Below are 17253 nucleotides of genomic sequence, written 5' to 3'. Positions count from 1 at the left end.
CCTGCTGCAGGTGCTGACTTTTTGGGAACCATTGTCTTTGGATGGATACCTTGCTCAGCCTGGATATAGTGGGGAGGGCCTTGCTCCTTCCTCTGGGAAATGTGCCTTACCCTCTCTGAGGAGTGGATGAAGGTGGGCTGGGGCGGGGGGGTAAGTGGAATGAATAGTAGGAGGAGAGGGAATAGAAACTTGGATTGGATTGATATGTAAATGAAAAAAGATAGATTGTTTTCTTGTAAAAAATACTCACATTTCTCACTATCTGAACATACATACAATATTTATTTAATGATTTTGTATATTGAGACATATACTAGATGATGTGTGAAAAGGAGGACATATTTCAGAAAGCCTCTCATTTTTGAACTTACAAAGCGTGCGGTGAGATACATAAACATGCAGAAAGTGACAGCACCTTAGGGTTTATGAACCAATAGCTACTACACATTTAGTTATTGCTATAAATGGAGTGATGGACAGTATTGGCAAAGTTAAGAAACAAAATGACCAGCCTGACCAAGATTATAAAAACTACCTTTCAAGCCCGACTACTAAAGCGTGTTTTAAAAGAGAAAGGAGGTATGCTAGAGAGGGTTTCAGGAAGATACTCATACTCTCAGATATGACCGCATATCAGTAATCAGCAACATATAATTATTAATTCTGCATGATACTGGCATGTTGAGCCACCTGCAAGGTAAAGGTGAAGTAAAATTGATGGGACTGAGTAATTTAAAGTATCATTCATTGTTAGCTTACCTTGCTTTAAAGAGCATAAGGTTTGTTGTTACCGTTGTTTTTTTATTATTATTTTTATTGTTATTATTTTTCCTTTGATTGAAAATAGATTGTTTTCTCATGCAACAATAATCCCAGGAATCCTATGAAAACACTAAATTTAACCTGGAATCCAATATGCTCAAAGGACCGGATGCAGACCCTTGCAGAGACTCTGAATGTTGGCTCGGTGTCTCTGCATTCACATGGGCTTTGATGAAGCTGCTAGCAGGTGTGGGGATGTAGCTCAGAGGTAGAGCACATGTTTCGCATATATGAGGCCCCGGGTTCGAGCCCCGGCATCTCCAAAACAGTATTTTTAACCCTTGACTGTTCTTTTTCAGGATGTTTCTGTACAAGGTGTCCCAGACTTTAAATTCCCGTGATGAGGTCATATATGCATAGCTAATTATTGGATGAAATTGCCCATTTGTCACCGTGACAGCAATGTTCATTTTTGTGACGACATTTCCATAGACACCGCCATGGTCTGGTGAGTAGAACGTGGGCATGCTTCCAGGGATATGTTTTGTTCACAGATCGAACAACAAAGGAAAGCTCTGCTTCGTAGAGGGACAGTTTCTCAGATGATGGGTATGCCTTCTTGGGTGAAAACAAGGGTGAAGACTTCTTGCTCTGAGAGAAAGAAAGGGAGGGCTGGGCGGAGCCATTCCTGGTTACTATGGGGGAGGTAGCATTGTGGTTGTCATAGAAACCGAGGTCAGTATGGCGACCATTTTCAAATGGCGACTGGACAATGTCCTGAAAGCAGCATTCAGTTCCTGGTGTTTGGACTGAGTTAAGCTTATGGATTCACGGAGGTGAGCACCAGAATCTTTCTGAGGGTTGGGAGGCAGATGCAGGGATTCCAGACCCAAGTAGGACAATTCCTACGTCGGGGTTTGCAGCCGGTGTATCTCCGGAAGGAGAGAGACTTGGGACCATTCTGCCTCCTCCTGTGCTGTTCTGTACCGGGCTGTGCTGGAGCCATTGTCCAGGAGGGGAGTTGTGGGAGAGTGAGCAGGAAGGAGATGAGGCCAAATAAGCACTCTGTGATCCTGACTTCCTACTCTGTGCATGAGATTGCTCGCCCTTAGGATCAGTGAGATTTAAGAGGGAAGGGAGAAAGCAGGGCTGTCTTCTTTCCAAGTTGCAGTCAGTCAGATCTCTGGGCAAACAGAAAAGAAAGCAATTGTTTTCTCTTTGAGCAGTTTTAATATTATTCGAATGATTTAATATTCAGCTATTTATTCCCAGCCTTATTTACCACTGGATGACCAGCGAGCACCTTCCTCTCCACTAGCCCCCTTCTCCCCTGGCCCCTTCTGCACAGGTCCCTCTCTGTGAAAAGGCCATGAGATTGCTCGCCCATAGGTCCGGTGAGATTTAAGAGGGAAAGCCTAAATACTAGTCCATAATTACCCTACATGTCTCAGATGAGTGCTAAAAGACTCACTTGGTTAGAGGATTTTCTTTTTAGTAATCTGCGGTTTTGTTTGGATTTGAGACAGCATTTCACTGTGTCCTACCCTGGCTCAGAACTCTCAGTGATTCTCCTGCCTTGGCTGCCTCGTGGAGGGGTTGCAGGTGTGGGACACTTTGTGCTTGCCACCAGTCTGGCATTTTAATTTCCATTTCTCCGATCTCTCCTCAGAATCCCTGCGACGCTACCTATGGCCTTAATATGTCTAATGAATCTCTATAAAGGGGGCGATCCTATCAGTGCCCCCTTGAGAAGCACACCTGAAATATTTCACGGGTCTCAAGGACTACTTTCTGACTGACGCATGAGGTTTTCCGTATGTTCATAGAAATGCTTTATCAGATAAATGTATTTCTAACATTTCTCCTGGCTCAGACTTATCATCTCAATTCTCATTCATGTCTTTGGAAGAGCAGGAGATTTTAAACTGTAAGATCCCACCTTCTCTAGTTCTTCAGTTACGGTTTTTATTCGGTGTCTTGTCTGCAAAATCTTTGCCTGGCACCCAGTGACAGGGATTTTCTTCTTGTGTCCTGTTTGTTATTTATAGGCTGACTTTTATATTTTTGCATCTGTAATCTATTTTGAATGGTCTTCATATATGATATGATGTAGGTCCTAGTTTATATTTGTGGGTTTGGATATACACTTGCCTCAGCATTGCTTCTGAAAGGCCATCTTTCTGCATCAAATTGCCTTGTTTATTTGTGAAACATCAGTTCTCCAATAATCCAGTCATGGTATATATGCCAGTAATCCCAGTTCCTGGGAGGCTGCAGCAGGAGTATGGTCAGTTCTTCTCAGCACACACTACACGCACTACACACAAGCTTGATGCCAGCATTGGATACAGGAAAAATGTTGACTCGATATAGGCAGTGGTCTGTAAATGTGTGGATGTGAGCGTCGAATGTTGGTTTTGCACTTTTTCTTGCCAACTTTGATTCAATAGCATGCTGGTCCAATTACTGTAGGTTCAAACAGAGGTCTCCTATCAGGCAATGCTGTTCTCTAACATTTGTCTGTTCTAAGGATTTTCCACAAGCTATGCATTTAAACTACAATGTTTAGAGTTATCCACTACATTTTTAAAAAGAATAAGTGCAATTTTATTGTTACTGCATTGAATCTGTAGCTCAGTTTTAAATCAACAGACATCTTACTAATAATGAATTGTTTGAGCCGTGAAAATAGTTGTCCTTCATAAGACAGGTTGTCTCCAATTCAGCAATGTTTCAAAATCTCTCAGCCTATCAGCACTATGGATCTATGTGTCAAAATTATTCACAAATATTTGTACTTTTTGATTCATCTATAACTGGTATTATTTTTTAAACACAATTCCTACGTATTGTTTCTTCTGTGAACAAATTATTAAATCTTCTGTAAACTGTCAGGAAACAAGTGTCAATGAAACTTACAAAGACATTTTTTGTTGCAAGCATGAATTATCCCATGATGAAACTTTATTTGATGTGGAATGCAGCTTTTCCCTGTTTTCTAATCGGCATTTACAGGTTATTATTGACAGTCTAAAACAAATGAGAGAAATGTCCAAGAGACAAGTCCATGGCCATCTCACAGGAATGTCATTCAAACCACATATGTTAGTAGCTCTCACCGTCCCATGTGTGGTCAGAGATGAATCTGTTGTAACGTGGTTGTACCCCTTGAGCTCTCAGTAAACACCAGGGAGCTAGGAGAGTGAGAATGAGAGGTGTGTGTGTGTGTGTGTGTGTGTGTGTGTGTGTGTGTGTGTGTACAGGAATTCCTTGGCAGAGGCTGGTGTGCAAAGACTGGTTGATTGACTCTTAGACCTGCAGTGATATGGAGATGGTGGAAGTCGCAGTCCCAGGGCCTAATTACAATTTCCTTCGTGTTCTCTTGAGCCCATGAGTAGCCACTCATTGGGCCCCCTGTGTTGGACTTACCTAACACCTTGTCAGTAACAGATGACGTTGGACCTCAAATTGAAAATATCAGAATATGTCTCCTTAACAAAGCTTTAAGTTTCTACCAGTCAAAAGACTGCGAGTCATCACATAGCAGCTAGTGCCTGTAGCTGAGGTTTCTCTGCTTTACCATAATAGTCTACTTAATATTATCACCAGTGAACTTAAGGAGAGTCTATAGTTTGTTCATTCTGTTACTATAAAAACATCATGAAACTGTTTCCACATTGTTTTTTTTTAAATTTATTTATTTTATATATATACTCGCCAGGAGATGGTGCCAGATCTCTTTACAGATGGTTGTGAGCCACCATGTGGTTGCTGGGAATTGAACTCAGGACCTCTGGAAGAGCAGCCAGTGCTCTTAACCTCTGAGCCATCTCTCCAGCCCCCCTGTTTCCACATTGTAACATGCAATTTGTACTAACATAAACCTGTCTCTCTCATGTTTACTCACAGATATTTGACTCCAGAGTGAACTGTCTTCTTCCTTCGAGGTGAGAGCTGTGTGTTTACATTGACATTTGTTAGTGTGTGTTGTGTATATGCTCATGCTTGTGCAAATATGTCCCTGGATATATATGTGTGAAAGTTAGTTAATCACTTACTGCTGTGATAGGTTGTGTTATAATTCTCCTGGTCCTCTTCAATGATGACCTGGTGTGTAGTATACTGCTTACATATCTCCGTAGTTCTTTACTCATGTGCTGACTTATATCAGTATGGCTCAACACCCACTTTCCCAAACTGTTTTCCTCTCTATTGCTGTTCTCTATTTCCATGCTCCATTTGTCCCAATATTGGCCAGAGGAATCCATTTAAGATGGCATCAATGTTCATCTGGTGCCTCTGGAGAATTTCCTGGGTCTAAGCATTGTACTATCTGAGCCCCTGTGTGGAAAGGAAGTAATGAGGCCCACCTCAAAGAATAATTTTCAGAGCCTGAATTGAGAGAAAACAAAACCTGTGTATTTATGTGGTTGGCGGATTTCCCTTGCCTCCTTTGTGCTGCCCATGGAAGACTGTGGCATGAAAGTAGGGGCCCGAGTGCACACAGAGAGGGGGAGTTCTTGCCACGGGAATGGGAAATGCACAAGCTCACATTCCCAGTATGTGTCTACAGTCACAGTTATCACTGTGTGTGCCCAGGGTGGTGAGATGACCTGGGAGGATGAAAAACATCATTGTGTACCTTCCATTAATGTCGTCTGCACAGACAAGGCACCATCATTGCATCCCCTGGGATTTATGTGCTTTCTCATCCTAGTTTCCTCTATTTCATGAGTTTTCTTTTCCCTTATGTTACCTTCTAGTGTAAACATAAAGGGTAATCTCTGCAACCCAGAAGCAGGAGTTCATAGGGAAGAACCCAGTGTGCTGTGATGTCCGCCAGACAGAACGGAACGTTGGGACAAAAGTGTGAGTTAGATCCCTTCCCCCATTCTTATCCATTCAATATGATAAATACCTCATCTTCTGTTCATTAGCCATCCTGACGTTAAACATGATCCCGTGTGCATAAATGCCTTCTCATCTCATCTGGATGGAAGGACCAAAGCATTTGGAGTAAGTATGTTACAGCAGCTATCCCAGATGTCCCTGATAAGTGCTAGAGAGTGGAACTCAAATATAGTGATTGCCTACGAGTCTAACCCTATTTGATGTTACTGCAATTATAGTTCCTTCACAATCACCCCTTGTAAGAACAGAATCTGCAATACATTTACTCTACATCTATAGAGGGCCACATCACATCATATCACTTATAATTTTTGCTTCAAACATCACACAGAACTGAGAGATATTAAAAGGAAAAGGAAACGTATATATATTTAATCATATTCTGCATTGATATTCTTCTTCTTTCTTCCAGATATTTCTGTTTCCTCTAAGATTTGTTTGTTTTAGAAACTTCCTTTAGCCCTTTTTAGCAGCATGTCTCATATTGATAAACAATTACGTTTACTTTTGATGATGGTTTTTTATCCCCAAGATAATCCAGCAGAATAATTTATGTAGACATAGAGATTCAGGTTTGATAATTGCTTTTATTCAGCACTATGATAAATAGTGTGCTTTATCCCTTGGACTCATGCCTCATTATAATTACGTGGCTCTCTTTTTGTCTACCAGAAACAGAATTCCTTCAACGTGATCTCAAGGTTTTTTCTTTGTTTTTCTTTTCTGAAGTTTGACTATGTCAATCATTTCATGTATCTTGGGTTCATACGCTTCCTGGTTTACTCAACATTGTTTTAGAAATAGATTTGTTCCTTTGTGCTTTCTTCTACAAGTTGTTGCATCTTCTGTTTTCATGGCCCACATATTTCACTGCCCTCTCTTTTCCATCCTCTTTTAAGCTCCTGTTCATCTCCTCATGGTCTATTTTTATTCTCTTTTATTCTAGTTTTATGACCTGCAAGCATGACCACACACAGCCACACTCACAAACGAATTCAACTCTAGATTCGATATCTGAGAGAAAACTTGGGTCTTTTATCCTTACTGAGTCTGCTTTGTTTTACAGACCTTCTGGAAAACTTGGCTCTTCTCTTACATTTATGGATGCATAGAGGTTACCATTCTTGGAATATTTTTCTCTTTTCTGCTTAGCCAGGGTTTCTATTGCTGTGAAAGAGGCCTTTCAGTGCATCAGTGCCTAGATACATATGTGCCTCCCAAAACCAGTTTGTGATGATTGCTTCTCTCCTTCCACCTCATGGGTCTTGGGAATGGAACTCAGCAGGCAGGCATAAGTATATGTACCTTTCTTTTACCAATTGAACTACCTGCAAATTGCAACATTTTAATCCATACATGCATTTGTGTACAAATTTAACAGTCTCATGTGGAGTTAGTGTTGGCAAATGTTCCATATTCATCTGGAGAGTGGGTAGGTTGTCTTCCATCAAGTTTCAGAAGTTCATAGAGCTACAGGAAAAATAGCTTTCATAAATCCTTTCAATGTATTATTTCCCATATGATTATTCTTGCATCGAAAACAGTGTGTTCCAATCTACTATTGTTCCTGAGCTTTTTTTTGTTTGTTTGTTTGTTTTGTTTTTTTAATGTATTTTTTTTATTGATAAAAGGAGAATAAAGAAAAGAAAGAAAAAAAACAAATTTCCACCTCCTCCCAGCCTCCCATTTCCCTCCCCCTCCTCCCATTCTTCTCCCCCTCCTCCCACCCCTCTCCCCTTCCCCCCACTTTTCTCCCCCTCCCTCTCCAGTCCAAAGAGCAGTCAGGGTTCCCTGCCCTGTGGTAAGTCCTAGGTCCTCCCCGCTCCGTCCATATCTAGGAAGGTGAACATCCAAACTGGCTAGGCTCCCACCAAGCCAGCACATTGCGTTGGATCAAAACCGCGTGCCATTGTCCTTGGCGTCTCATCAGCCCTCATTGTTCGTCATGTTCAGAGAGTCCAGTTTTATCCCATGCTTTTTTTTTGGTAACAGTCCAGCTGGCCTTGGTGAGCTCCCAGTAGATCAGCTCCACTGTCTCAGTGGGTGGGTGCACCCCTCGTGGTCCCGACTTCTTTGCTCATGTTCTCCCTCCTTCTGCTCCTCCTTGGGACCTTGGGAGCTCTATCCAGTGTTCCAGTGTGGGTCTCTGTCTCTATCTCCATCCGTCGCCAGATGAAAGTTCTAGGATGATATGCATGATATTCGTCAGTATTGCTCTAGGATAGGGTCATTTCAGGTTCCCTATCCTCAGCTGCCCAAGGAACTAACTGGGGGCCTCAGCTTGGGCACCTGGGATCCCCTCTAGGGTCAAGTCTCCTGCCCATCCTAAAGTGGGTCCTTTAACTAAGAAATGGGGTTCCGTGCTCCCCTATCCAACCTTCCTTTATCCCGACCCTCCTGTTTCCCCAAGTCCCCCCTCCTTTCCTTCTACCTTTTCTCTCCCCATCTCCCCTTACCCCCATCCCACCCCACCCCCAACATCCCACTTTTCTCCCCGGCAATTTTGTATACTTCCCTTATTCAAGAGGATAACTATATGTTTTTCCTTGGGTTCACCTTCTTACTTAGCTTCTTTAGATTCGCCTATTGTAGACTCCGTGGTCCCTATTTATGGCTAGAAACCAATTATGAGTGAGTACATCCCATGTTCATCTTTTTGGGTCTGGGATACCTCACTCAGGATAGTGTTTTCTATTTCCATCCATTTGCATGCAAAATTCGAGAAGTCATTGTTTTTTACCGCAGCGTAGTACTCTAATGTGTATATATTCCATACTTTCTTCATCCATTCTTCCATTGAAGGGCATCTAGGTTGTTTCCAGGTTCTGGCTATTACAAATAATACTGCTATGAACATAGTTGAACAAATGCTTTTGACATATGATAGAGCATCTCTTGGGTAAATTCCCAAGAGTGGTATTGCTGGGTCGAGGGGTAGGTTGATCCCGAATTTCCTGAGAAACCGAAACACTGACTTCCACAGTGGTTGCACAAGATTGCATTCCCACCAGCAATGGATGAGTGTACCCCTTCCTCCACAGCCTCTCCAGCAAAGGCTATCCTTGGTGTTTTTGACTTTAGCCATTCTGACAGGTGTAAGATGATATCTCAAAGTTGTTTTGATTTGCATTTCCCTGATCGCTAAGGAGGTTGAACATGACCTTAAGTGTCTTTTGGCCATTTGAACTTCTTCTGTTGAGAATTCTCTGTTCAGTTCAGTGCCCCATTTTTTAATTGGGTTAATTAGCCTTTTAAAGTCTAGTTTCTTGAGTTCTCTATATATTTTGGAGATCAGACCTTTGTCTGTTGTGGGGTTGGTGAAGATCTTCTCCCAGTCAGTAGGTTGCCTTTGTGCCTTAGTGACAGTGTCCTTTGCTTTACAGAAGCTTCTCAGTTTTAGTAGGTCCCATTTATTCAATGTTGCCCTTAATGTCTGTGCTTCTGGGGTTATACCTAAGAAGCGATCACCTGTGCCCATCTGTTGTAGGGTGTTCCTGAGCTTTTCCTTATCCATTGCATTACTCAGATCTCACTAAAGCAGTGGTTCTCAGTCTTCCCGTTGCTGTGACCTTTTAATGCGGTTCGTCATATTGTGGTGACCTATGACTACAAAGTTATTTAATTGCTACTCATAACTGTAATTTTGCTATTTTTATGGACCACAATGTAAATATCTGTGTTTATTTATGGTCTTATCTGATCCCTGTGAAAGGGGTCAAACTCAAAGATTGAGAACCACTGATCTAAAGGAATATAATTGGTAGACTGTGGTCCAGCTATTCCAACAATGGCCCTGTCTGGCAGAAAAGCCATAAATGGTAGTTGTTCAGTCAACAAGACTGGATGTCTCAGCAGTCCCAGTTTGGCACTGGAGATCTAGAGGATTCTTAGGGACCGGCTACTGGTCTTCAGTCACTATTGGAGTCCCAAAAATGTAGGTTCTAACTCAGCAAAGGGATGCCTCAGAAGCAGGGTAGATGACGTTGCTGATAAGAATGAGAGCAAGCAAAAGCAAAAGATTTCCTCTTCCACGTCCTTTGATGTGGTCTTCCAACAGAGATGATGCCCAGATTAGGGTGAATATTCTCACGTCAAATGATCCAATCAAGAAAATCTCTCACAGGAGGGCCCAGATACTTGAGTTTTAGTTGATTTCAGAAGTAGTGATATTGACAACCAAGATTAGCCATCACATTCCTCAAAAAAAATGCCACATTATTGGTATATTTCTTGAAAAAGTAACATTTTGCCACTAAAGTTGAGCACATAGAATTATTGTGGGTTTCAAAAATATCTCTTAATTGCATATTCCTTTAAGCATTTCTCAAAGATCAGAATTTTTATCTCAGGTTACCTTTTATTTGTAATTGGCTACTATTTTTTGTTCATTTCTAAGTGTTCAGTGTAACATTTAAGAGTTATGTGCTTAAAAGTCAATAGTTGAAGATTTTATCTTAACAGGCAACCTGAAGAGTATTTTTCTTTGCTTGATGAATTCAAATACATTCACATTTATAATGAAATCAATACTCTTGGTCACTTAGAATCATCTCTATTCTATTACATGAAAACCCATAGGTAGGACTTACCTTAATGACGTCTGTGAGATGTTCTGTCTGCTAGATACAAGGATTCCTTAATCTGGTGCATGAATTTCAAACTTGTATTTCCCCATCAGGGCATTGTCTTCATTTATCAACCATTACGTGGAAGAACATACAGCTGACACTTGATGGACGTCTTAACAACAAGCTTCTCAACTTATAAAAAGAGGTTTGTTATATCTAAGATGTTTGGGTTTTATTGTTTTTAATGAGCTATACATTTAAGTCCACTTCCCTACCTTCCTACGGTCTCCCCGTCCTCCTCTCCTGTGACCCCCACACTCCCAGTTTTCTCAGGAGTTCTTGTCTTTTTCTCCTTCCTATGTAGATCCAGAATGTCTCTCTTAGGATCCTCTTTCTTGTCTCAGTTGTCTGGTGTTGTGGAAAGTAAGCTGGTTTTTCTTTGCTTTATGTCTAAAACTCACTCATGAGAGAGTACATATTACATTTGTTTTTCTGGGTCTGGGTAAGAAGTTTGTTTTGAATCCATGTTCCTGAGCTTGAAGTATTTAGGTTGTTCCTCTGCCTCTTCCTCACCACCTTCACGTCCTCCATTGCACTGTTTATCATAGCTAGTTCTGCTGCTCTTTCTCTCCCATTTCTCCACCACACATTTTGCTCACCATAATGGCCCCCTTGAAGTACCGGGTAGACCTGTGAATGTCATCCCGCCAGCCCAGGCTTTGACAAAGCAGGCTGGCCTGTGGGTGTGTGGCACCTGCCTGAACAGAATGGTGTCAGGCAGCCTGGGGATATCTTCCTGGCACCCAGACTGCAATGTTTTAAAAATAGTGTGTATATTGTAAGCATTGCTGCTCAGATGGAAAGGGATCCTGGCAGTCAGGAGCCAAGGAATACCACAAAGTCACCTTAATCTTACAAGCTCACAGCCCTGCTTCAGGGAAAGTTTGCCCCAAATTAACAGCTCTGCTCTGGTAGGGGAGGGTTACCCCAGCCAGGTTGTTACAGCTCTGCTCAGATCCTCAGAAGAGTAACAACTCTGCTCAGATCCTCAGAAGAGTAACACCTCTGCACTGCTAGGAGAAGCTTTTCCAGTTCTGGTCTCCTCTCCTCCACACGTCTTAGGCAAAGAAGGTCTTACCAAGCCTCATTCAAGAGATTCACTGGGAGGGAAGAGTCCAGGAGGTGGCTGCCCCTCCAAGAGTTGGAAAGGCAGCTCCCAACTAAACAGGTACAGGTTGGTTTTGTGCTCAGTGATCAGCTGGTTTTCCTGCTCAGGGATTGGTTCCTTTTATGCTGAGAGATTGGTTAGTTTGTATTGCCGAATTGATAAGTGGAAGAGTGTGTTTCTGTGGCTTTGGTTTCAGGGGCAAAGTGTGTTTATTTCACTGGCCTTTTTTAAACGTTGGGCTCTGGTTTCAGGGCCAGTGAATTGATTCTAGCCTCACGGACATTGCATGTTTCTTTTGCTCTGGTTTCAGGGTCAGGGTGTGCTGCTCTGGACAGAAACGGGGGTTGTTTCCCTAGAAACAGATATGCAGTCCATTGTGGGCCACCAAGTAAGTGCTGAGAACCCAGCCCAGGTCTTCTGTAAGAGCAGCAAGTCCTCTTAACCATGGGGCCATCTCTGAAGTCCAAGTCACCAAATATTAAACGTAATTACTATTGGTCTACTTTGCCCCATAATGAAAATAGACATCTTATATTCAGGTAGGTCCAAGTTTCATTATTATTTACCAATCCATAAAGTTTCATTTCTATGTTAGTTAGGTTTTCAATCCCAACCACTGCCATACCTTGTTTGCAGGAAAATACAACAATCTGATATTATATACACATTTATATATGCTGGAATGTATTAGAATAGAACGAGAGTTTAGAGACATCTGGCCCTCATTCATCTTGCATATATGTTTAAATTTATCTATTTTGTTGCCCACGACAATTGTTCATTCTTAATATTAAATGGTGTAGCAATGTATAGCTACACTGAAATTTTTATAATTTATATTGATTTTGTATGTATATATGTTTGTCTACATATAGGTATGACGAGCACATGCATTCCTGGTGCCCATGGATGCCAAGAGAGGGCCTTGGATCCCTTGGCACTGGGGTTACAGTTGGGAGCTGCCATGCTGGTTTTGGGAAATGAGTCTTTGCCTGTTGCCTGTTGCTGAGGTTGTTTTCAATTTCAGTGTCTTGTATATAAAGCTGCTGTGAACTGAAATAAGTAAGTCATTAAAAGAAAATATGTCCTCTTTCTCCAGGCTATATGTTTGGGGTTGTGATAGCCATATGACAATTAACATATGAAGAAATTGAGAAATACTTTTCCAAGTCTCTGTCCTGTTTTCCATGGCCACCAGCAGTGGGTATGGGAGAGTCATCCTCCACAACCTCCCAGGTCTTTGTATGACAAGTCTTTATTTCTGAGTATTTTGTGGGGTGTCGAGAGTCCCCTCAGAGTCACCTGTCTCTCTTCCCTAAGTGTTAAGGATGTTGATGCTGTTTGTTTCTCTTAGTGGAGCATCTACTCACCCTTCTGGACAACTTTTATTTCCTGAATTGTCTATTTTCTCAGTGGCTCTTTTTTGGCTTTCTGTATTCTGGAAACAATAAGGCTCTCACCTGATACACATGTTCCCACATTCATTTTTCCCAGGCAGGAAAAATATGTTTCTAACATATATTTGGAAGAGTGGACATTTTCTCTCTTTATGGAGTTCTTAACAATCCAGTTGTTTATTTAATGAAAAGGGGTTTGTTATATCTAAGAAGTTTGTCTGTAATTCATTCTTTTTCTGCTACACGATTCATGTTTAGGTTGTATTCTTTTTTTAAAAAAATATTTATTTATTTACTTATTATGTATACAATATTCTGTGTGCATGTCTGAAGGTCAGAAGAGGTCACCAGACCTCTTTACAGATGGTTGTGAGCCACCATGTGGTTGCCGGGAATTGAACTCAGGACCTTTGGATGAGCAGGCAATGCTCTTAACCACTGAGCCATCTCTCCAGGCCCTAGGTTGTATTCTTGATCAATTATCTTTTAGGTTCCTTTTCACTATTTACTGAGTGTCTGCTTGTATGTCTGTGTGTACCGTATTCACGTTTGAGTGCTGATGACCACAGAGACCAGAAAAGACTGTCAGTTCCCCTGGATCTTGAGGCATCTGTGGGCCACCATACGGGTGCTGGAAACTGAAGTCAGGTCCTCTGCAACAGCCAATGGCACTCTTAACCTCAGAGATGTCTCTAGTCCTGTGTAGATCATTTGTTTGTTTTGGATTGACTTTTGTATCCTGACATAAACAACTTGTCTATATTTATATTTGTGCATGGAGATGTGCTTCTCCCAAAATAAGACAGAAAGACAGGGCATTGAAGGGTATATGAGAGGGAATACATAGCCCCTCATCCTGTGATCATTTTTACATTTTTAGGACATTCAAGAAGCCTCAACCCAACTGATAGAGCCAAAATTATCTGCAGATATGATGCAACTATTCCTAAAGACATCTCAAAGTAAGTTTAAAAATAAAACAAATAAACTAGGGTCTGAAGATAGGGTTCATTCTTTTATATTACGGGATGTCTTCCAGAGGATCCAGAGTTGATACCCAGCACGTACCCGATGGTTCACACTGTCTGTAACTCCAGATTCGAGACATCTCCAACTCGGGTGCCCTCTGTGAGCAGTAGGTACTCACTCATGTGGTGCACAGACTTCCCTGTGGAAAAATATTAAACAAATAAAAATAAATTAACTAATTGTGCTTACTTAAGACAAGAATACTTGTAGAATCACAGATTAACCTTAAATTTAATTTACTAAAAGAAATTTTAAAAGCGATAAGAACATTTGAAAAGATTATTTTTTTATTTTTGAGTACGTAATAACGTATTGTATATTTTTCCTAATGGGAAAACAGAACCCATTTAAAGACTCAAAGTATTCTTACATGTAAATTTAAAACAATGTAACTTTGAGAGCCATAAAAATCTTCACATTTCTCACTCTCCTGCCCTCCTCACACACCCTTTGTACTGACACCTAATCTCATGTCTCTCTCTAGTCCTCACTCAGGCCGTCATGCATGAGCCATCCTTATTCTATGTGAGATTCTGTCCAAAGCATTAATAAGCTCACAACCTTTGCTTCATCCTGGCATTTTATGAAATTTTTTTTTGCATCCTAGATCCAGTTCACCAGGGTCAAGGTCGTCAAAGGACAGGGTGATCCTCAGGCTGCTGGTCAAGGTACTGGGCTGCTCCTCCTTACCACTACAGGGAGTCCCAGAAAAACTCAGTGACCAGCATATGCCTGCTTCACTGAAGTGTCTTTGTGTCTTTGCTAAAGGTGTCCCCTCACACGTGTGTGACTCTTCTGTCCCCTTCATATTCTTTTCTGTCTTATTGTCATTTCCAATCAGGCACGCTGTCTTCATTTCTCTAGGTTTATAAGGAGTCTGGAAGTCATGTGTTCATCCTCCAAGATTGTTCCTTTTCAAGGCTGTTTTCAAGCTGGGGTTTTTCATACTCACTGTGAGTTTCAGGATAAGCCCATTAGTTTATGAAAAGTCTGTTAGAGTTCTGTTGGTATTGCACTGGATCTATAGGTCTGTTTGAGGAGAACAGACACCTGTATCTTCCATTGCATGAAGGGGATTGCAGAGTGAATTCTAATTGGTCTTAATAATAAAATTTGGAGTCAGATATTAGGAGGTTGAATCTATAAGATCAGAACAGCAAAGCAGCCAGCTTCCAGTTCTTTCCTCTATGAAACTCTCAGACCGAATGGAGCATCCTGTCTCTACAAGACCTCAGACTGAATGCCTGGATCTCCTGCCTCGCCCCACCTTATATTCCTCTCTTCAACGGCAGGGAAAAGACAGAAATCTTTAATAAATAAATAAATTTTAAAAAAAGAAAAAAAGAAAAGTGTGAGTCACCACTGCCTGACTCTCTTTCTGTTTTAGACTGGATCAATCTAGTGTAACCCAGGGTGGCCTTGAACTCACAGAGATCCATTTGCCTGTACCTCCTGAGTGTTGAGAAATGTGAGTGCCAACATTGCCTATACTCTCTGGCTAACTAGTGACTATCAGCACACACTGATCCTCAGGCAAGCTTTATTGTCAGGGAAGAAACAAGATATCACCACAGTCGATGAATCTATACATCTTAACTCTCAGCAATGAGTTGTCCCATTCAGTGTCTAGGCACTACAGAGAAGTGGGCAGAGTTTTCCTAATGATTTCCTATTTCCTAATGCTATCTCCAGTGACAGGCATTTTAAATTACAGTTTACACATTTCATTGTGGTTAACTGTCTGTGGGTAGATTTTAACAAAAGCTCATTTTAGGTTGAAATGTCAGGTTTCTTTCTCTATGATGAAAATGTCGTTGATAACATATATTTGCTTTTGTTTCAATTTCAGTATTTTGAAGTTGCAAGTGAATTATGAGAAAAGAAACAAATGTCCAACACCCAATTTGAGGGAAATTTTCTAAGGCAGCCACAGGTCAAATGTTTGCCCAAATGGAATCTTTGGAATCATAGAGATAGTCCTTCACCTCCCAGCCAGCTCCATCAGGGAGGTGCTGAGATCTCGGGGAGAGAGAAAGAAGAGGATACATGTGAGGAGTTAGGTATGTATGTGTAACTCCAGAAAGGTTTGTATTATGAAGAATACTTAGGTAATTATTTTCAAAATATCTAATATAATTTTCCCAACACAAAAAGGACAAGGTTAGTACTCGTGTGTTTCCCTATTGTTTTCCCATCAGTCATGAAGATTTTAGCAGTGTTGCTGTGGACTGTGTACAGAGGGGGTGTTTTATGGATGGTTCTTGCCATATGGATTATTACCATGACACCTGCTAAGGGTTGCTCTGATACCTACTTCCCTATGCAGTTACTAGTATACAAGCATTGCTCGTCTTGAGTAATGTTTCCCTTTTTTCTCTTGTTTATTAATGTATTTACTCATGCGTTTGTGTCCACTCAGAAACACCCATTTTTTAAAGGAGTACTCCTTTGTCATCATTATATATTTTGATGGTTAAATTATCCTATAACGTGTCCGTGCGAGGACACACATTCAAGTGGACCTGCTCTTCATATGTTATCTGCTTAGAATTCTGGATTATCTGACCACCCCCAGAAGACAGTAATCACCAAATGCTAGTTGTCAGTGACATTTTGTCTCCTCTTTCTGTCAATGTCAGGTCTCTTCTATGATAAGAACAACAGGAAGGCAGAGAGAACATGCAGAATGTTGACAAGAAGCTGACATGAGCCCTTGTTTTCAGTATGTGACAGTCGTAAGAGCCAATGGTGTGTGTGTGTGTGTGTGTGTGTGTGTGTGTGTGTGATGTGTACATGGGTGTGTATAGGAAGGGTCCGTGAGATGAACAAAGAAGAGGAAGATGTCACTGCACAATTTTGACTTGACTGGATGCAGACAGGCTACTCCATCCCTATATTCAGTACAGTAGAGTGCATGAGCGTTCTCATCTGCCTTCCTCCCCTCTCCATGAGATTTTTACCCTTACTCTGCCTTCTAGTAGAACAGGGGAGAAAACTGTGAAGTCTCCATGCAGAACCAGCTCCTGGAGAAGAACCAAGTGTGGTGTGGTCTTGCCAGCCTTTCACCTAGCAAGAGTGACAAGATCAGGTGGGACTCACCAGGTGAGTCATTTCCTTTTCTCTTCCCATCCCTGTGGCCAGCAGCTGATCTGTGATGCCTTGTAGGAACACATCCTGTTGAGCAGGTGGCAGCAAAGAGCAGCCCACTGTGGAACAATGGCAGTCATAGACTCCCCAGATGACTGAACCCTGTAGGGGTCCCTTTAAATGACCAGGACTGAAATGGAAGCCATCCCTTCAAACCATTCCCCGAATGGGCCATGCTTTCTGCATTACATTTGCAGGGAGTGCTTATTAAAATGGTAGATATCTGGGTCCACAATAGACACCGAATCAAACCCTGGGAAGTGGGTGTGGC

The 17253-nt window shown here is 41.5% G+C and overlaps 1 long non-coding RNA gene and 1 other non-coding gene across 3 annotated transcripts in view; both read left to right on the top strand.

Moving 5' to 3' along the window:
* The first annotated feature begins 1013 nt into the window (after positions 1-1013).
* On the top strand, positions 1014-1085 carry Trnaa-cgc (transfer RNA alanine (anticodon CGC)). The gene has a single exon. It is a non-coding gene; the product is annotated as a tRNA-Ala (tRNA).
* A 444-nt stretch (positions 1086-1529) lies between these two features.
* Positions 1530-17253, top strand: part of LOC142840223 (uncharacterized) — a 38254-nt gene continuing 22530 nt past the window's right edge. Inside the window, exons 1-4 of one of the 2 annotated variants that reach the window (XR_012908914.1) lie at positions 1530-1598; positions 4672-4709; positions 10352-10446; positions 11364-11469. This is a non-coding gene — a long non-coding RNA (uncharacterized LOC142840223). The remainder of the gene's footprint in view (positions 1599-4671; positions 4710-10351; positions 10447-11363; positions 11470-17253) is intronic. The other variant, XR_012908915.1, reaches the window with a different exon arrangement.

The sequence above is a fragment of the Microtus pennsylvanicus genome, chromosome X (assembly GCF_037038515.1).
Source record: "Microtus pennsylvanicus isolate mMicPen1 chromosome X, mMicPen1.hap1, whole genome shotgun sequence".
NCBI classification, from domain to species: Eukaryota; Metazoa; Chordata; class Mammalia; order Rodentia; family Cricetidae; genus Microtus; species Microtus pennsylvanicus.
Note: the sequence above shows the minus strand (reverse complement) of the source record. Positions and strands in the feature narration are given on the sequence as shown.